The 21815-nt window shown below is 41.0% G+C and overlaps 1 long non-coding RNA gene across 1 annotated transcript; it reads left to right on the top strand.

The window, feature by feature from the left end:
- Positions 1-432: 432 nt before the first annotated feature.
- LOC148020211 (uncharacterized) lies at positions 433-21129 on the top strand. Its single transcript, XR_015694991.1, has 3 exons — positions 433-625; positions 987-1043; positions 20786-21129. It is a non-coding gene; the product is annotated as an uncharacterized LOC148020211 (long non-coding RNA).
- The last annotated feature ends 686 nt before the right edge of the window (positions 21130-21815 follow it).

The following is a 21815-nucleotide window of genomic DNA, read 5'->3' as shown; positions in this document are numbered from 1 at the left end:
GGGAGACTCCCCGTCCAAAAATGGGCGGGGAGTTCACCTGCTTAGCAAGTAAACAACACGTCATGTCCTCTTGAGTGTGTAAAATATTGTGGATGTCCAACCCTAGAATAAGTGTTTGGATTGGTTAAAGCTTATAAGCCGGGTGTTCATCATCTGGTACTAGGTGCTCCGCGCCTAGACTCGCCCCGGCGCTTCGGGGCGGGCGCGATTTTTGTGGGTGGGGGCGGGTGCTGGACGCCCTCGCATTCTCTTTTTTTTCTTGTGGGGGAGGTGGGGGGGCTGCCATGTGGCACCCGCCCCCCACCTCTGATTAACTAATAGTATAGATGTAACCAGAGCCTACATACGCCATTTCAAGGTAAAAATTAGCCAAAGGGCAAAATTTTCTCTATTTTGGAAACCTTAGAGCTAATTTTAAAAGAGAGCTATGAAAAATTAGCCAAAAATGAAGTTTCCCATTTCACCCCGTCTGGGAACAGGTCGAGTCGTCTAATGAGATATTCGCCTCCTGTCGATGGTAGCACATACTTCTCCTTGGGTGATTCAGCCGCCTACACTCGATCATCCTCCCTATGCATCTTGCTTTCTCGTTTAGCTTGGTGTCCTCCATTTCATCCAACACGAGGTAAGCCTTGCTCCCCCATTGTTTTTTGTAGCAGAAGAGAGAGAGAGAGAGAGAGAGAGAGAGAGAGAGAGAGAGAGAGAGACATGGCTGGTTGAGGTGTGTCTCCTTGTGAAAGGATTGTCTCATTGAAGAATTAGATTAATTGATCGTTTGTGAGCAAGGTCGCAGCATTGTGCATGTATGTCTGGTCTTATCTTTACAGCATGAATGAGGAGTAGGATATATTTTTCAGCATTACATTCACATTGGTATTTCAGACATGCATAACACTTCTCATTATTTTAATGCATTGAATATCTATTTCGCTTTTCTAGTAAAATAGAATTCCCTAGTAAGAGTGCATGCTTATTTGTCAATGCAGGGTTCCCCAAGCATTTAGAACTCTTTTGATCATCCCCTCACCTACAAAAGTCTCATGGTAAGCTCTTTGAACCTCTTTGTAGATCTTATCTATCAGGTATACTAGTACTTAGTCGAGTTTCATTTTGGTTATTTAGGTATACATTAAGGTATACGAATTGATCAAGTTTGAGAAATTTTCGTTAAGATTTGACAAAGTATCTAATTGCTTTGGTCAAGTGATTTTCCTCATCTTGGTATGTTCATTAGTTTCTATCCTGTGCTTGGAAGTTTTGGTCATTCAAAGTAAACCACCATTTGTTTTTCCAAAAGCATGGAGTGCTTTAGTCAATTTTATAAATATTTGTATGTAATATTGCTTATCTAAGACAAATCATGAGAATATTGAAGAATCCTATGGATTATAGGAAGATTGGATCAGCCTTCTTCATAGGAAGCATATGAGAGTTTGAAAGGTTTTGAGCCTTGCCTCACCATATTGAAGATGACATCATTTTCCTCTCTCGCGCTTTGTTGTAAGATTTTAAGAAAAGGTGATGGAGTCCATCAATACAAAGTTGAAACTCTTGATACTTGTAACATTAATTAAGTATGCATTGATCTCTCGCGCTTTGTTGTAAGATTTTAAGAAAAGGTGATGGAGTCCATCAATACAAAGTTGAAACTCTTGATACTTGTAACATTAATTAAGTATGCATTGATCGGAACTTCTAGGGTATCTCTATGAACTTTTATTTGATATTTTGTATTTATATTCCTTGAGCAATTCGTTTTAAATTTTTATCTTTATTGTATAATTATTGCTATTGAAACACCGAGGGTTATTTTTGAGGACTATAATGTATATATTATGAACATAGGAGAAGAAGTTACAAGATAAGAAAGTGATGTTTCTATTCTAAAGGAATGGCTCACCTCCCCCTACTGACTTCTTGTGAGAGGCTAGGTATTAGATGGTCTAGATTTACCCATTTGCTCTGCCTATGTAGGTGGTACACTTGTTCTTTGATGACCCTCTTGATCTTCTTCATAATGCCAGAGGGTGGTAGGTTTGTCTTAGATAGGTGGTAGTAGGAGATGGCTTTTCCAAATCTTCATTGGAGGAGTATTGTCTTGTTCGACTAAGTGGAAAGCCTTTGGATGTTAGAGCATGTAGGGAGGCTCTAATAGTTCAACACTTTATTAAAAAGGACACAATTGTTGAATTTCTATAGTAATCATCTAGAAATTGAAAGTTGGTGTTTCATAGCTCCTTTCCAAGTAAGAAAACACATGTGCCAATAGAGTGTAAGTGGCTACCACAAGATAACATGACTGCATGGAACAATGATTAGCAATCCAAATGTAGATATAACAGATGAATCCACCTTGTAGGTAGCAAATGTAGGTCCTACTAAGTGTGGCAATTGCTAGAGGAGAGAGAGAGACTGCCATTCCAAAGCTTGCAACTAAAAACACAAGTTTGGATTGCATAAAAAAAGGTTGCTAGCAAATATTGAGTCAATGAGGCAACCTTATCTGTCCTGTTGTAAATGCAAGCTGATGGAGTAAGAAACAAGGTACCAGGAGCATGCAATGCATGAAGATCCTCCACAAACTAAGTTGTCTTCTATCTTAAGGTATGGACAGCAATGGAGAACGTTGAGGAGTGAAGGAACTAAAGGAGAATCCGCTTAGAAAGTAAGGGAGGGATATCACAAATGATCTCCTTGATACTCTCATCAAATTTGGCATTTGTGGAGTCATGCAAGGGATTGGGAATGTATAACTCATGTGGAGCCATGAGTAAGTGATAGCCTCTATCTCTCAAAAGAGCGGACTGCGGAGCTGAAGGTGGTGGCGAATGACCATTGTCTCTCAATGGAGTGGATTGCGGAGCCGAAATAGTTGAACGATCTCTATCACCCAAAATGACAAGGTGGTACACAAGGAGTGCTCAAAAGTAGACATATATACTCTGGTGGCATAGGGAGAAAAGGTTGCTAACAATATTTTTGGTGGAGCAAAAGAATATTGAATGGTAATGAATGTATGAATGAGTTATAATACAACCATTGGGACCTCGAACTCGTGTCTTTAGGACTAGGTTAGAGATGACCGAGTGTGTTGTACTTGAAGTGATCTCTAAATTGTAGCAACAAAAGTGTCAAAGATGATTGAATGACTTGACAATAGATTAGTTGCAAATGTAGATGCTTTTGATGTAGATGATGATAACAATTGAATAACCTCTAGAAGCTAGGTGACCAGTTGCATGGCATAGATTGACCAAAAATGTGGTTGCCCTAGCTCAAGAATTATGGTAGTTGATTAACCATAGGCGTGTTGAATTGAGCTATAGTTGAAAAGAGTGCCGTTGATAACGGGCAACTTATACAATAGCAAAATGCAAGCCAGAATCTTATGGAGAATGTGTTTGAAAGTAGGGCAGCCTATGGAAAGTAAGAATAGTGTAGTTTGCAATGCTCAGATCAGGTTGAGAGGCTATAGATCTCTTTGATCAGCTAGCTGGCAGTTTGGAGCAGCAAACACAATCATGAAGAGCTATTGACGGTGAAGAAGATGATGAAAACTCTCTATAATGATGGGGCTGCTACCATGACAAGAGCTGAGCAGCCAATTGGAGGAGAAAACACAAAAGCAGCAGCAGATCAGATCCTCCAAACACTAAAATGCAAGTTGTTGAATGAAAGATGATTGCTATAGAAGAGAGCTGATGTGTTGGGTAGTTGTCTCAAACTAGAAACAAAAGTAAACACAGACTAGGGGCTCTTGCATATGATGCTTGTTGTGACTGGAAGCCTCAAGGACAACAAAAGGCAGCTTGAGGAGTGATGGCACGCACCAAGGATAGTTGGGCAGCCACATTGATCAGTAAATGCCATTGCCAAAGGGCTATAGACAAGTTACCATTAGCTGAAATAGGTTGCCAAGCTGTCGAAGATGTCACTAACTAGGCTATGGGAGATGTCAAAGGCATTGTAAAGTAGTACTATCAAATAGAAATGTAAGGGATCAAAGTGCATGGCATAAACATGTTGGCTTTTGTATGTATTTTATGCTGGTCATCTCCTAGTTGTGAGCTCCATTGGAGTGTAACTAGATATAGAAGCTTTGACAGTTCATGTACTTCAATTTCTAGCCTTAGCATTTTAGTGGATTTCAGGTTTATATGTTTTAGAGTGTTCACACTGCTAGACAATGAACCAATTTCAGTGCATTTTAGTTTATGTAGCTAGTTGGACTGCATTCACACTTGGTGGTCAATTTCTGGAATGGCAACCCAATTTATGCAAGTCGGTTGCATTAAATGCAGCTACATGTGTTAGTTCAACCAAATTTAGGAGGTGCTTGCTGTAAATAATACCCTCTGCTTTAGTTACTCATCATTCTCTTTTGCAGCCAATTACTCTCTCCGTTCAGCCTACCATTTTCCTCTGACATCGGTTTGCTTTGGTGCCCTCATTGGCATCCTGGGCTGCATGCAGGGATTGACCCATATGTAATATATTGTTTATTGTTCAATATAGTCCATTCCTTCTCTTCTTTGCGTTCATGACAATGTCAGTCAAAGATGAGTGAGTGACCCCTAAAATGGAGTAGAGTGTGGGAGTGATAGAGGAAGAGGGGTGAAAAATGACTGAGGTGGTGGTGGTAGAATGAATGAAGTGAGTGCCTATTTATAGGCATAAGTTGTCTAGGGTGGTGCACCATTGTGTGGTACCTACTAAAAAAGTGGCCGAAATGTGGACACGGGCCCTTTTTGGGGCTGTTAGTGCAAAACCCTAAATGAAGTGTGTAAATTGAAGAAGTGGTTTCTCAACAAGGTGATCAATTGCATGGCTTGGGTTACCCAAAAACTGCAACTATCTTAGCTCAAAAATGATGGCGACCGATCAAAGACAAGCATGCTGAACTGAGCTATAGTTGGGAAGACCATCCTTGATGTTGGTGTCACAACTCTATAGAAACAGAATTTGTATCCTTTTTAATTAATTTGTCTATATAATGATTTATTAAATTTGTTTCCTTTGCACTAATTAGATATAAAGAAAAGTGCATTGGAGTTGGCCACTGATGAGTGGTTATAGGTTATGGTGGACCCACGCGGTGGGTTAGAGAAAGATAGTTCACACTTCCTCCTATATGGCCCGATTGGGCGCGTGTGACTAGAACTCACGCATATCAGGGTTAGACTCGCACACAGAAAGGATTGATGCCTTGAAGTGTGGGCTAGATCCGCCAGAATAGACAGTTACAATCAACAAGATGGCATGATCATGAAATGCTTGTACAGTGTGCATGTGTGGGCTGAAAGCTTGAAATGCACATTTCTTTGCATAGGAAAGTCACATGAAGATTCTGATACCGTTTTTGCGATGTACACGGAAAAAGCTTTCATATGACACCCATATTGGGGGCCCCCCTAAATTTTAGGAGGTCCCTAAATTTTAGGACCCTCGAATTAGCCTAAAAATACTAGTCCTAAAAAATAGGGATGACATTCTAAAAATAGTAAATTCTGTACCCTGACTGTGCTTACTAAATTTGGTTGTTTCTATTCTTGACAGTATTCAGCCCAAAAAGTAGAGAAGAGACAAGTGTCAAGATACTTGTCACACAAGTTTCCAAGTGTCCCACCACTTGTCACATCCCATGACATGTGGCTAGACACTTGTCTTGTGCTACTTCACTTTCCCCTTTTGTACTAGCTCTTCCCTCTCCTATAAATAAGAGCTCGTTTTTCTTCATTCAGCATCATTTTTTTCTTTGCTGTAAACTCATGTACAACACCCATAGATAGCCAGAAACTGGCCCATCCATCCCTATCATCATCCCCCACTTCTCCACTATTAAATTCCTCCATATTTCCTCTTCTATCACTGCTGTTTTACAGGACAGCAAGCCTGTAAATTCATTACAGCACCTCCTTCTCGAGCTCTTTCTTCCATTTTAGCAACAAGAAGCAAGCCCTATCCATATACTGCTGATCAACGATGAAGAAAGGCTGATTTTCTCCCTTTCTTCTCTCATACTGTAAAGAAATCAGTTCTTATCATTGTATAATAGATAATGCATGTGTGTTTGTACATCTTTGCATGATCTTGTGAGAGTGAGAATTACTTCTCCTCACTCTCAGGTTGATTGTAACTGAGGTCTTCCCTAAGGGACTTGGGTTGAGCAGAAATACATTCCTTCGGAGGAGGGGGGGGGGGGAGGTTTGCCCATCTTCAACCCTCAATCCTGTCTCCATTACTTTTACATTTTCATGACTGTAATTTTGTGAGCCCCCGAACAACGTAGTATGCTTAACAATTATGATATTCGCTTGTTTTCGAGATTTAATATAAAAGAGAATGAACACTTAAAGCTGAAAATGAAAATTACTCACAAAATTACAGCCATGAAAATGTAAAAGTAATGGAGACAGGATTGAGGGTTGAAGATGGGCAACCCCCCCCTCCCTCCCTCCCCGAAGGAATGTATTTTTAGATCATGCAAAGATGTACAAGTAATTCTCACTTTCACAAGATCATGCAAAGATGTACAAACACATATGCATTATCTATTATGCAATGATAAGAACTGATTTCTTTATAGTATGAGAGAAGAAAGAGGGGAAATCAGCCTTTCTTCATCGTTAATCAGCAGTACATGGATAGGGCTTGCTTCTTGTTGCTAAAATGAAAGAAAGAGCTCGAGAAGGAGGTGCTGTAATGAATTTACAGGCTTGCTGTCCTGTAAAACAGCAGTGATAGAATAGGAAATATGGAGGAATTTAATAGTGGAGAAGTGGGGGATGATGATGGGGATGGATGGGGCCAATTTCTAGCTATCTGTGGGTGCTGTACATGAGTTTACAGCAAAGAAAAAAATGATGCTGAATGAAGAAAAACGAGCTCTTATTTATAGGAGAGGGAAGAGCTAGTACAAAAGGGGAAAGTGAAGTAGCACAAGACAAGTGTCTAGCCACATGTCATTGGATGTGACAAGTGGTGGGACACTTGGAAACTTGTGTGACAAGTATCTTGACACTTGTCTCTTCTTTACTTTTTGGGTTGAATACTGTCAAGAATAGAAACAACCAAATTTAGTAAGCACAGTCAGGGTACCGAATTTACTATTTTTAGAATGTCATCCCTATTTTTTAGGAGGCTCCTAAAATTTAGGGACCTCCTAAAATTTAGGCCCCCCCCCCAATATGGGTGTCATATGAAAGCTTTTTCCGTGTACATCGCAAAAACGGTATCAGAATCTTCATGTGACTTTCCTATGCAAAGAAATGTGTATTTCAAGCTTTCAGCCCACACATGCACACTGTACAAGCATTTCATGATCATGCCATCTTGTTGATTGTAACTATCTGTTCTGGCAGATCTAGCCCACACTTCAAGGCATCAATCCTTTCTGTGTGCGAGTCTAACCTTGATATGCATGAGTTCTGGTCACAGGCGCCCAATCGGCCATATAGATGGAAGTGTGAACTATCTTTTCTCTGACTCACCGCGTGAGTTCACCATAACCTGTGACCACTCATCAGTGGCCAGCTCCAATGCACTTTTCTTTATATCTAATTAGTGCAAAGGAAACAAATTTAATAAATTATTACATAGACAAATTAATGAAAAAGGATACAAATTCTGCTTCTATAGAGTTGTGATAGCCCTCTGGCTTTTATTCAGCTGTCCTCAACTGAAAAGCTTCTTGATATGGCTGAAGAATGTCTGTGTAATCTTTCATGAATTTTTCATCTACCCATTGTGCATCTGTTGTGGGTAGATTCTTGAATTTTAGTAAGAATTTTCGTGTCACAAGGCCACTTCTCGTGGTTCGATCCTTGTGAAAAAAAATCTGTTCAGGTTCCAAGAGTTGCTTTGTTTCTTCAACTTTTGGGGGATCTTCAGTAATGGGTTCCTTTGGTTCTGGACCTATGTAAGGCTTTAGCAAAGTATTTTTCAATGAGCAAGAAGCTCAAGTCGATAAGAAACTTCATTTATTTTCTCAATCACTTTGAAGGGTCCAAAGTATCTACTGGAGAGCTTTAGAAAAGATGAATTTTGATCGGAACCTTGTTTGAGCCTGCTTTTATCAAGCTTTAGTAAGACATATTGACATTTTTCAAAAGCCAAAGGTCTTCTTCGTTTATCTGCTTGCTTCTTTTGTCGCTCTTGGGCAACTTTGATAGTGGCTTAAACTTGATCCATTGCTGTTTTTAAATCTGAAGCAAACTCATCAGCAGCAAAAATCTTATCTTTAGTACGAATAATTAGAGGAGGAATCACTTTACCCTGTACTATTTCATTTGGAGCTTTCCCTGTGGATGAGTGTACTGTATTGTTGTAAGCAAACTCCAATAATGAAAGATATTTCTCCCATTGTGACTTATGTTCACTAACATAAGCTTTCAACATATCCAAAATAGTGAGATTCATCACCTCTGTTTGGTCGTCAGTTTGAGGATGAAAAGCTAAGGAGAACTTTAAAGTGGTTCCCAAATTCTCAAATAAAGCACGCCAAAAGTTACTTGTGAATTTGGAGTCTCTATCTGAAATGATCTCAGAAGGCATACCATGTAATTTGAAGATTTGTTGAATGAAAAGTCTTGCAGCTTGTGCGGATTTCAATGTTTTATGACATGGAATAAAATGTGATTGCTTGCTGAATCGATCAATTATGACCCAAATCATATCATGACCTTGAGGTATTCTTGGAATACCTGAGATGAAATCCATTGTGATAGATTCCCATGGATCTTTGGGCACTGGAAGAGGTTGCAACAATCCTGGAGTCTTTTGCCTATCATACTTGGATTTTTGGCATACTAGACAAGCCTCAATGAAGTTATGTGTATCTCTTCGTAATGTTGGCCAATAAAAGTAGTGTTCAATTGCACTTAGAGTGGCTTCCCTTCCTCTATGCCCTGCATAAGGGGGTTCATGACTTTCTTTAAGCACCTTTTGTCGAATAGGAAGAGTGACACAAAGGCGATTGTTCATGAGAAGGTAACCGTCTTTGATGGAATAATCTGGATGAGAACCTCCTTGCTTTTCTCCACATCATTTAGACGGCGGCTTTCAAAGGCTACGGCATGGCCTTCTTGATTTAGGACTGCACCAATACAATCACCGCAAGCATCTGCTTCCACCACAAATGGTTTTACCAAATGTGGAATGATAAGAACAGGTCCAGAAGTAAGAGCTGCTTTTCTTCTTCGGAAAGTTGCTTTGCTTGTGGGTATAGATTGGAGCGAAATTGAGGAGCATTAGGAGGTGCATAGGGCTTCATCTTCTTTTGATTTGATGGTTGCTTTTGCCGCTGTTTTTGTCCTTCATTTGGGGCTGAATACTCCTCATCATCAGCTATTCTCTTCTTATCATTCTTTTGGAATGATTTGTTGCCATTGTGCTCCATTTCCCATGTCTCAGCATGGTCAATGAGTTCCCTGAGACTAGAACAATGATAATGATTAAGAGCAGTACGAAGTTTAAAATGCAAACCTCCTTGAAACTTCCTAAGCTTTTCCAAACTGCTGATCTTCTTGAAATGTTGGACCTTCAAAAGTAGCTCCCAAAATCTCTTGGTATAGTCACCAAGTGACTCATTTTTCCTTTGCCAAAGTCGATCCCATTCCATTTTTACATCTCTTTTGAAATGAACAGGAAGAAATTGGCTTTGTATCATGCGAACAAAGGACCGCCATGATTTTGGGGCAGCATGATCATATTCCAACCCCGTCCACCAAGTATGGGCTAAGTTGGTCAAATGTAAGGTTGCAAACTTAATCTTTTCTTTTTCTTTATACTTGTCACGACCATACAAAATTTGAAATTGACGAATAAACTTCAGAAGAAGATCAAGATTTTGGGAACCATTATACATACTGAACCTGATCTTCTTTTTAAGTTGAGATAGTGACTTAGTCTTCTTTTTCTTCTTATTCCTTCGTCCATGCCGGGATCTTGAGGTTGAAGATGATGAAGTGCTTGATGGGGATGAAGATGGAGACGAAGGTGAATAATGTCGACGCCTTTGACGATGATGAGGTCTTCCACGAGAAGGGTGTGACTCTTCGTCACTAGAAGAGGGTCCATCAGAGTAGGCGCCAGATGACTTTGAAGAAGAGGATGAGCTTCGACGCGATCTCTTTCTGTGAGATGGAAGGATGAAGGTGCAGCTTAGATTCAGTAGATAGTGTGAGAGTGAGAGACAGAGTTGAAGCACGACACCCAAGAGAATAGTCTCAATGAGTGTAACCAGAAAGTACAAAGTACAACCCTTAAACCTTAGGGTTGTAGGGGGTGTTCACACTCGACACACACTAAGTGCCCAAATGTGTGTAACATAAGCACATAAGTACATACGATAATAAGACCATAAGTCTGGGGGAAAAAACCTCTCCTACCGAGAGTAAAAAGTGCCCCAGTGTCCTACTGATCACCGACACTCCCATATGAGCGTAGGCGTAAGTGAGGCGTGAGTCAAATACCCAACAAACCCCCTTGGAGTGAAGAGTGATCAAGAGTACAAGGATCATCCGCCACCAAAGGATATCAAATTTAAAGCATCGCGAAATGCTTCAAATATGTCACGAGGAAGAGCTTTGATGAAGATGTCTGCCACATTACTGGTGGTAGGACAATAGACAAGGCTGATATCACCTGCATGTAGCCTCTCTCTGACAAAGTGATAATGAATCTCAATGTGTTTCGTGCGAGCATGAAACACTGGGTTTCGTGCCACTGCAATGGCACTTTGACTGTCAGTGAACAAAGGAGTAGGCTCAGTAACAGATACATCCAAATCAGCTAGCAAGCGTCTAAGCCATACGCATTCAACTGTGGTAGTGAAAGCTGCCTTGTATTCAGCTTCACATGACGATGTGACAACTGTGGATTGTTTCTTGCTAAGCCAAGAAATGCAAGAAGAGCCAAGAAAGAAACAATTGCCACTAGTGGAGTGATGTGTATCATAATCACCAGCCCAATCAGAATCACTATAAGCATGTAACTGCAGTGGTCCCCCTTGGCATAAAGCAACCCAAGAGAACGAGTACCCTGCAAGTAGCGAAAAACACGCTTAACAGCTTGCCAATGTGACATACGTGGCTGATGCATATACCTGCTCAAAGCTGAAACCGCAAACTGTATGTCCGGCCTAGTATTGCATAGATAGATAAGACATCCAACTGCAGGAGCATATGTATGTATATCAAACAAATCACTGTCATCATGTAATGACAGTTTCAGTCCAGGTTCCATGGGAGTACAAACTGGCTTGCAATCCTGTAAGCCAAACTTCTCAAGAAGCTGCCCAATATACCTTGACTGTGATAGCCCAATACCTCGAGCATTATGTATGAACTGGATGCCCAAGTAGTAATGCAAAACTCCCAAGTCAGACATGTCAAAAGTTTGCTGCAAATTTTGTTTGAATGCTGAAATCTGATCAGCATGTGTTCCAGTGAGCAAAAGGTCATCAACATAAAGACATATAATCAGCATAGATCCCCCTTCTTTACATACGTAAAGGGTAGACTCAGATGAGCTGTTTAGAAACCCCTGACCAAGCAAGAAAGCTTCTATTTTTGCATACCAAGCTCTAGGAGCTTGTTTCAAACTATATAGTGCCTTTTTGAGCTTGCATACCAAATGTTCTCAGCCTTCAACTGCAAAACCAATGGGCTGCTGTACATAAACTTCCTCCTGAAGTTCCCCATGTAAAAATGCAGTCTTGATATCTAGCTGATGCACTGTCCAACCATAATGTGCAGCCAAAGCAATCATAGACCTGATGGTCGTCATACGGGAAGTAGGAGCAAATGTCTCCTCATAATCAATGCCCTTTTTCTGTGCGCAGCCTTTAGCTACCAGCCGTGCCTTGTATTTATCAATGGATCCATCTGCTTTTCTTTTCAGTTTGTAGACCCATTTCGTTCCAATGGCTTTCTTCCCAAATGGCAAGGACACCAAATCCCAAGTTTGATTCTTAGTAATAGAATCTAATTCAGCTTGCATAGCTGCTATCCAATGCACACTGTGTTGTGCATCCTCATAACATTCAGGCTCTTCATTATCAAAAGTACTTGTTGCCATAATAAACTCCATGGTATGTGCCGAATCATGCAAACGAGTTTTTCTTCTAGTACGACCAGCCATGGGTGCATCCAAGGGACTATCTTGCATAGTCTACAAATACCATCTAGGTAGCTGTCTAGCATCCTGACTGTGTGCAAGCTCTTGCTGAATTTCAGTTTCAGCATGATGCTGAATATTCCGATCAGCCAATGGCTGAATTTCTGCACTTTCCATAGGAGCAGCTGGCTAAACATTAGGTTCATTTTCTGAACCTCCAGCTGAATCACCAAAAGTAAAGGGCAGCAGCCCTTCAAAAACATCACGGGCAGCCTGATATGTATCCAAACCAGCCAAGGATAATTCTGATTTTTCATCAAAAACAACATCCATGCTGACAAAAACCTTCTTTGTAACGGGATCATAGAGTCTGTAGCCTTTGCTCTCATTGCTATATCCCATAAAAATGCACTTAACAGCCTTGTTGTCCAATTTTTTTCTAAGTACCTGTGGAATATGGGCATAGGCAAGACACCCAAAGGTACGAAAGTGACCAACAGAAGGTTTACGGTTGTTCCAAGCCTCAAAAGGTGTGATGATCTTCAAGGCTTTGGTAGGGCATCTGTTCAAAATATGGCAAGCACACATGACTGCTTCCATCCAAAAACTATGAGGCAAGCTCTTTGCCTTCAGCATACATCTGGCCATCTCCATGAGTGACCGATTCTTCCTCTCTGCTACCCCATTCTGCTGTGGAGTATAAGTTGTAGTATACTAATGGACTATGCCCTTCTGCTGCAAAAAAGAATTCAGCATAGAGGACATGTATTCCCCCCCTCGGTCCGAACGGAGAGTCTTAATCTTGCATCCAGATTGGTTTTCAACAAGTGCACTGAAAGCCAAAAATGCATCATACACTTCTGACTTCTTTTTCAAACAGTAGACCCAGCAAAAACGTGTAAAGTCATCAATGAATGTCACAAAATAATAACCACCGCCCAATGATATGGTCTGCATAGGCCCACAAACATATGAATGTACCAACTGCAATCTGATTGTTGCTCTGAAAGCAACATCACGAGGAAATGAGAACCGATGCATTTTCCCCAAAATGCATCCCTCGCATAAGTGCTCAGGAGGTCTCTCCAAGGGAGGTAAGCCATCTAGCATCTGAGTACGCTGCAAAAGCATCAAGCTGCCAAAGTTTACATGCCCCAAACGAGCATGCCATAACTCCGCTTGTATCATAGCAGGAGTAAGAGTGGATGTCAAGTATGCCGACTGATCTACTGAAAGAGCATCCAACTCATATAAACCATGACACAAAGATCCTGTCAAGACCAAAGTCATGCATTCTTTTTCTCTAACCATGCAACGGTCATCATCAAAGGTGACCTGCAAACCACAACGTGCCAAAGAAGAAATGCAGGCGGAGAATAGAGCCATCAATGGCTGTGAGCTGAATCTCCCCAATACCATGAACAGGGTATGATGCATTATTGGCACACTGTACCGATTTCCCAACGGGAGGTGCACTAACTGAAGCAAACAAATCTCTGCGAGATGTAATATGTCTAGAAGCACCACTGTCAAAGAACCAAGTGTCAGCATCCTCTGTAGAGCTAAGTGCTCTTTCGGCCCAAGAGATGTCATAACTGCAAGTGTGAAAACAATAGTCCCTGTCCACAACAAAGGACGCGGACTCACTAGCAGTGGAAGGAGTAGTATTAACAGACATTCATGACTCCTTATTCTTCTCTTTGGCAATGCGTTTCCTGCACTTAGTGATATAGTGGCCGGGCTTCTTACAATAATGACATTTTCCTTTTTTTGCTTGCATCCCCCCTTGTGTTTGATTCTGCGATGTGCCCGAAGTGCCAGAACTCTGTGGAGCATTTTTCACCTTGCTATTTTTGCCTTTCTGTCTTGCCACAAAAGCCTGCTTAGAGACTATAGCATCCACACCACTATTTTTCCGTGTTTGCTCCTCCTCTAGAAGCAAACTAACCAGCTGAATAAAAGTGAGTGGGTGCTCAGCAATCCTCATGGTGAGGTTCAATGCAGTATGAAAAGACAAGTACGAAGGAGGTAAGGAATTCAAGGTGGTGGATATCAACTGTGCATCCGAAAAATACTCATCTACATTCATGAGCTGCTCCCTCAAGTCTTGAATCTTATTTAAGTGATCCTGCATAGAATCACCTTCATGCATCTTCAGAGTTTTCAACTCTTTCTTCAAGAAAGAGATCCGAGTCTCATTCTTTCCTGCAAACATATGCTCCAAAGTCAACCATGCATCTCGTGAAGAAGATGCCGAACGGATATGAGGTATGATGGACCACTGAACTGCCAGAGCAATCAGCGACAAGGCCTGTGCATCACGTGTATCCCAAGCTTTTTGAGCTGCAGTTCTTGGAGGAAGTGGCTGAGGTGGAGCGGGCTGAGGTCCCCGTTGTCCACGTGCGCCATGGGGAGGAGTAACGGGGGCTACAACTCCCGGTCGAGTTTCCTCTCCACTGACATAATCCCATAAATTCTTGGCCACTAATACATTCTTCATCATGAATGACCAAAGCGAATAGTTGTTTCCGTCCAATCTATCTTCCTTGGATACATATGTAAAGACATCACCTCCCTGATTTGCCATGATGACAAATTTCCAAAGACAAAATGAGCAATGTCAAAGCAGTATGAACTGGAAACCTGCAAATTTCCAGAAATTGCAGCAAACACGTTTCTGCAATTAATGTGCAAGGGCGTACTCTGTCAGAAAACTGTCTTTTAATGCACGCTTCCCAAGGTGCAAACAGTGCACTGCAACATTGTTATATCAAAATCCCCAAAATTTTTGCTAAAATTTCTGTCAAAACAGTCTTTCTGTGACTGTACCAGCAGTTCATATGCAACTGTCCCCAAAATACACAAAAGCCCCAAAATTTCTGATGATCCAGTCTAGAAATTTGCATCAAATTTATTTCACACCTGTGCTGTGCCTGCGGTCCCTGCTGCGTATGAACCTCCTCTGCCAGAAATTGATTCTGGACTAAAATTAAAAATTTTGTTTTTAAAGAAAAACACACTTGACGTGGTCAGGGCAGACGAGCAGAGTGACAGGCCTGATGTGGGCTCGTTAGACGGGCGGGCAGGACAGTTCGCGAGCTGACGTGGACTCGTCAGACGGGCAGGCAGGATAGTCGCGAGCAGGCGTTGACTTGCCAGACGGGCGGGCAAGACAGTCCCGAGCAGGCGTTGCAAGTGGTTGGTCGTCAGGCGGGCGGCAGGACAGTCGCGAGCTGACGTGGACTCTGTCAGACGGGCGGGTGGCTCGCTGTGCTGAGGAAGTGGCGCCTGCAGCTGGCGGACGTGCTGGAGGTAGACTTGCTGGAGGCAAACGTGCTGGAGGCAAGGGGCGCTCAGGCCAGCTGGCGACTGTACAGGCAGTTTAGGGAGAAACTGACGGGGATTGGTGAGCAGGATCAGGCGGTGCTGGCAGGTAGACGAGTTGCAGGTTGAGCTGCTGAACTGGTCGACTGGGCAGAGCTGGCGGGGGCTGCAGACAGCAGACAGAAGACTGCTCTGATACCAAATGTGAGATCGAAGGATCGAGGTGCAGCTTAGATTCAATAGACAGTGTGAGAGTGAGAGACAGAGTTGAAGCACGACACCCAAGAGAATAGTCTCAATGAGTGTAACCAGAAAGTACAAAGTACAACCCTTAAACCTTAGGGTTGTAGGGGGTGTTCATACCCGACACACACTAAGTGCCCAAATGTGTATAACATAAGCACATAAGTACACACGACAATAAGACCATAAGTTTGGGGGAAAAAACCTCTCCTACCGAGAGTAAAAAGTGCCCCAGTGTCCTACTGATCACCGACACTCCCATATGAGCGTAGGTGTAAGTGAGGCGTGAGTCAAATACCCAACACTTTCTTCGTCTTGAAGTAGAATGGGACTGCCTCTTAGAAGTAGTTGGACTTCTTGATCGGCTCCTTTCATTGGTGTGGCTTTGTCTCCTTGAAGTAGATGGGCTTCTTTTCTTGAATTCTTTGGGATTCTCAACTTTTTCTAGTTTGCTCCTCTCTAAGACTTTGAATGGCTTGAAGGATAGCACTCGACTGATCCATTGAGACTCTAAGAAAAATATGCTCAAGCACTCAATGCAAGGGCTAAAACCAAACAAACTTATAATTGTAAGCACTACCAGTGTTGGGGTGAGGACCGAGCCAAAGCTCTGATACCACTGTAAACGCCCCGAACAGCGTAGTATGCTTAACAATTATGATATTCGCTTGTTTTCGAGATTTAATATAAAAGAGAATGAACACTTAAAGCTGAAAATGAAAATTACTCATAAAATTACAGCCATGAAAATGTAAAAGTAATGGAGACAAGATTGAGGGTTGAAGATGGGCCACCCTCCCCCCCGCCGAAGGAATGTATTTCTGCTCAACCCAAGTCCCTTAGGGAAGAGCTCAATTACAATCAACCTGAGAGCGAGGAGAAGTAATTCTCACTCTCACAAGATCATGCAAAGATGTACAAACACACATGCATTATCTATTATGCAATGATAAGAACTGATTTCTTTACAGTATGAGAGAAGAAAGAGGGGAAATCAGCCTTTCTTCATCGTTGATCAGCAGTACATGGATAGGGCTTGCTTCTTGTTGCTAAAATGGAAGAAAGAGCTCGAGAAGGAGGTGCTGTAATGAATTTACAAGCTTGCTGTCCTGTAAAACAGCAGTGATAGAAGAGGGAATATGGAGGAATTCGATAGTGGAGAAGTGGGGGATGATGATGGGGATGGATGGGGCCAGTTTCTGGCTATCTGTGGGTGCTGTACATGAGTTTACAGCAAAGAAAATAATGATGCTGAATGAAGAAAAACGAGCTCTTATTTATAGGAGAGGGAAGAAAAACTCCATCTTATTTATAGCACATTGTACAAGCATTTCATGATCATGTCATCTTGTTGATTGTAACTGTCTGTTTTGGCGGATCTAGCCCACACTTCAAGGCATCAATCCTTTCTGTGTGCGAGTCTAACCTTGATATGCATGAGTTCTGGTCACAGGCGCCCAATCGGCCATATAGGTGGAAGTGTGAACTATCTTTTCTCTGACCCACCGCGTGGGTCCACCATAACCTGTGACCACTCATCAGTGGCCAGCTCCAATGCACGTTTCTTTATATCTAATTAGTGCAAAGGAAACAAACTTAATAAATCATTATATAGACAAATTAATGAAAAAGGATACAAATTCTGTTTCTATAGAGTTGTGACATTTGGAGTGCTCAAATCTCCACTGATCCAATAGACAATTGTTTGGAGTGGCAAATAGAATCCTAAAGAGCTCTTGATAGTGAAGAAGATTATGAAATCTCTCCATGATGATGGCTGCTATCAAGATGAGAGTTGAGCAGCCAATAGGAGGAGAAAATGCAAAAGTGGTAGCATATTAGAGCCTCCAAACACTAAAATGCAAGCTACTGAATGGAAGATGATTGTTAAAGAAGAGGCTGATGCATTGGGCAGCTATCTCAAACTAGAAACAATAGTAACACAGACGTAGCAGCTAATGGAGATGATGCTTGCTGACTAGAAGCTTCAAGGATAGCAAAAAGTAGCTTGAGGAGTGATGGTTGGCAGTCACTTTGATCAATAAAGGCAGCTACTATCAGAGGGCTTTATTCAACTTATCATCAGTTGAAATATGTTGTCAAGCTGTTTGAGATGTCACCAGGCTATGGGAGATGTTAAAGGCATTGTAAAGCAGTATTATCAAATAGAAATGTTAGGGATCAAAGCCCATGGCATAAACATGATATGATGGCTTTCCTATGTATTTCATGTTGGTCATGTCCTGGTTGTGAGCTCCATCGGAGTGTGACCAGATATAGGAGCTCCGATAGTTCATGCACTTCAATTTCTAGCCCTAGCATTTTAGTGCATTTCAGTTTTATGTGTTTTAGAGTGTACACAGTACTAGTCAATGAACCAAATTTGGTGCATTTCAGTTTTTGTGACTACTTGGACATCATTCACACTTGGCGGCTGGTTTAGGGGCTGGCAACCCAATTTATGCAGGTTGACTGCATTAAATGCAGCTGCATGTATCAGCTCGACCAAATTTAGGGGTTGCTTGCTACAAACAGTAGCCTCCGCTTTAGTTACTCATCATTCTCTTTTGCAGCCATCCATTCTCTCCATTTAGCCTACTATTTTCCTCTGTCATTAGTTTGTTGCAATGCCCTCATTGGCGCCTTGGGCTGCATGCAAGGATTGACAAGTTACTAAAATGAAAGATACTGAATGGAAGATGATTGTTGAAGAAGAGAGCTGATGCATTGGGTGGCTATCTCAAACTAGAAATAATAGTAACACACATGTAGCAGCTCATGGAGATGATGCTTACTGACTGGAAGCCTCAAGGACAGCAAAAAGCAGCTTGAGGAGTGATAGTTGGTAGGCACCAATGACAACAAGGTAACCACTTTGATTAGTAAATGTAGCTGTCAGAGGGCTCAACAAGTTGCCATCAACCAAGGACAGGTTGCTAAGCCATTGAAGATGTCACCAGCTATGGGTGATGTCAAAGGTATTATAAAGCAGTACTACCAAATAGAAATATCAAATATCAAAGCCCACATCCTATTTGAATCTTTAAAAGGCTCAATAGTGAACTCCAACGCTGATCAATACTTGACGCAGGCCATAAACAGGCTGCTGTCTACAGCACTGATAGTCTGAAAATATGCTTATAACTTTTTTTCCATGTATTGGATTGGCTAACTTTCTTCTGCAAAGTTGAAGCTGGAAAGGTGCTCTCAAACTATGTAGAAGAAGTCTCTTTAAAATTCCAAGAGTAGATATCCAGAATTTTAACTCTGTTCAGACTCCTGTTCAGAATTCCTGCATACTGTCTACTATACATATTGACCTTCTAGTGTTCATACATCTCTCATGCTTGGTCCAACCATCATGAAACTTGATATGATGCCCACTTGGGCGTTATAGTAAACACTCAGCAACCATCAAACACCAGTAAAACATCATAGATAAAACCACAAATACCAACGGGTCAAATTAACATCATCGCTTGGGAGTTTTTGTAACTCAATTTGTTGAATCAGTAATTGCAAAAAGTAAAGGACTAATTCTCCTAGTTATTTGTAGTCAATTCATAGAGTAAAGTAACTTGTAGTCAACTATTGGACTGAAATCTGAAGTAGAGTATGTACAAGGGTGAATGTTGGATCTATGACACTTGAAAGATCTCATTATTCTCTTTAGCATAATGTGTACATTACCACAAAGCATGTAGTCTATAAATAGGCAGTCAGATTCGTTAACTTGGCCTGTTAAGAATCACCGATTAGAAACCCAAAAAATTGTTAGGAGTCATGTGTCATGTATGGGTATCTCTTGCCTATGAGCCTCGGTTTGTTGTGTATTAGGCGACATCACTAGTTGTCAAATGACATTTTCTCGTGCTGTTCATCAATCAAGAAGAATACCAAATCTGGATTTGCATCACAGTGGCCTGTTTTTGAGTTGTTTGGAGTAGATTTAGCTTGAAGCCATCATGTCCTTTTTGTCCCAACCCTATGCCACCTTGTGTTTTGCTTATTTTACCCTCCAATAACTGCATTTTCTGGTAGATTACAGTGCCTTCAATAGCTCTTTGCTACTGTCTCTCAATTGGGTTTGAGGCTTGGCTCTCCCATTCGTGGAGATGCTTGCTGACTGGAAGCCTCAAGTGTCAAAAGATGACGTACTCGTGAGACAGTAGGGTTTGCGGGGAGGAACACGGAGTGAACTCGGCAAACATGGAGAAGAGAAGAGAAGAAACTCTGATGAATGGAATGATGAAGATCTGAATCATGGAGTGAATGTGATACAAGGGAACAAGGGTGTCGTAGCATAAGGAAGATGATGAAGATAGCCACAAACCATGAACTGCAATGTCTTCCTGAAGGGGTGTGAGGGTAGTGGAGAGGTTAGAGAGAAGAGGTGACGGACTGAATGAATCAGCTGTGAGGAATGAATGAGAGAGTGGCCTACAAATAGGCAGAGTCAGTCTAGGATGGTGCCCCTTTTTGGGGCTGCAAACCCTAAACCCACAACACGGAAACACAAAAAATGCAAACTGCGGGTGAAGGGTTTCTCAACATCAAGGACAACAAAAAGTAACTTGAGGGGTGATGGTTGTCAGGCATCAATGACATCAAGGCAACAACTTTGATAAGTAAACGCAATTGTCAGAGGGCTTTAGACAAGCTGCCATCAATCAAGGACAGGTTGCCAAGCTATTGAAGATGTCACTAAACTGTGGGTGATGTCAAAGGTGTTATAAAGCAGTGCTACCGAATAGAAATCTTAGATATCAAAGCCCATACCCTATGTGAATCTGTAAAATGCTCAATGTTGAATTCCAATGGGAGCTCAATGTCTTAAATAAATACCAAAAGGGGCGGCAATTTTGGGCCAACAAAGTGTTCATTGTCCAAGATTATATAGTTAAGTGTGCATTTCGATTTTGTGAATTTATTAGTTGTTGTAAATAGTATTTAATAAGGTTATTTACCACCCTATCCGAGGAGAAAGCCTGGTTTCAATGTGTATATGGATATAGATTACTTCTACCAATGTTGTTTTATTACTTTTACAATGTTATTTGAAGCATAACTAACAATGCCATCCTTCTTTGGGAAATTGTAGGTTTTGTATTGGGTCTCTCATTGGACAAGTCTACAAGTTTTGGGTTAGGTCTTTGAAACATTTGGATTCACTACTCTATGTAAAAGTTATAACAATAAATTTAGAGATAGTTGAGGGTTGGAAAAATGATAGATAAGCCTATTTACAAGTCCATAATTGATTATGGGTTTTTTGTGGGCTATTGCTACTATAAGATATGCAAAGGCACTTGGAAACTGCTATCATTTATATCACAATTGCCATTTTTGTAGTACATATGTTGACTGAATAAACTAACCCTGAAATCAATGTTGGTTATTTGGGGTTTGCAACTATTATGTATAAAGGCTATGTAATGTATACAAACGGACTTTATGTTATCATTTGTATTACATTTTGCATGTCTAGTGAATACTTTGGTTGCAAACATTTTTAAAATTATTGTTAATGTATGTCTATTCATTGCACCTTATTGTTAACTCAAGTAGGATCAAGAGAATTGAGGAGCTTTGCCATTGGTGAATTTAGATGTCCGTTGCTTTCATTTGAGAGCTTTATTGTTGGTAATGAGTTATTTGAGATTAAATGTAGTTGGAAAATATTTGTTTACATCCTAGAGCTAGCCTTGAAATTGTTGCCATTGTTATTTAGTTAATGTTGTTATTCTTGGGTAGATATGGATATTTAGAGTTTACCATTGCTTACTTTGACTAGTGTATCTAGAGGTGACAAAGGTGGATTTGAACTATTGCTTACTTCAAGATGATAGAGGTTTACATGAATGCTGAGTCCTAGCTCATTATTTCTTGGTGGCTATATTGAAGTTGGAAAATTTATAACTTGATCCATGAAAAGTTGATATTATTAAGGATTTGAGGAGAGATGGAAATGTGACTCTTACACAAGTTAATTTTAAGCGTGGATAAAGTTGAATAAAGGAATAATACATTTGAATGAATACTATCCATAAATGTTGTCCTTTGAGTTAGAGCATGCTTAACTATGGACATGTATGTGTCATATTTAATGTTAGGGGTGGTATGATGCAAAT

The sequence above is a fragment of the Lygodium microphyllum genome, chromosome 19 (assembly GCF_053477565.2).
Source record: "Lygodium microphyllum isolate KBCC chromosome 19, Lygodium_microphyllum_v1.1.10, whole genome shotgun sequence".
NCBI classification, from domain to species: Eukaryota; Viridiplantae; Streptophyta; class Polypodiopsida; order Schizaeales; family Lygodiaceae; genus Lygodium; species Lygodium microphyllum.
This window is presented reverse-complemented; position numbering and strand designations above follow the sequence as displayed.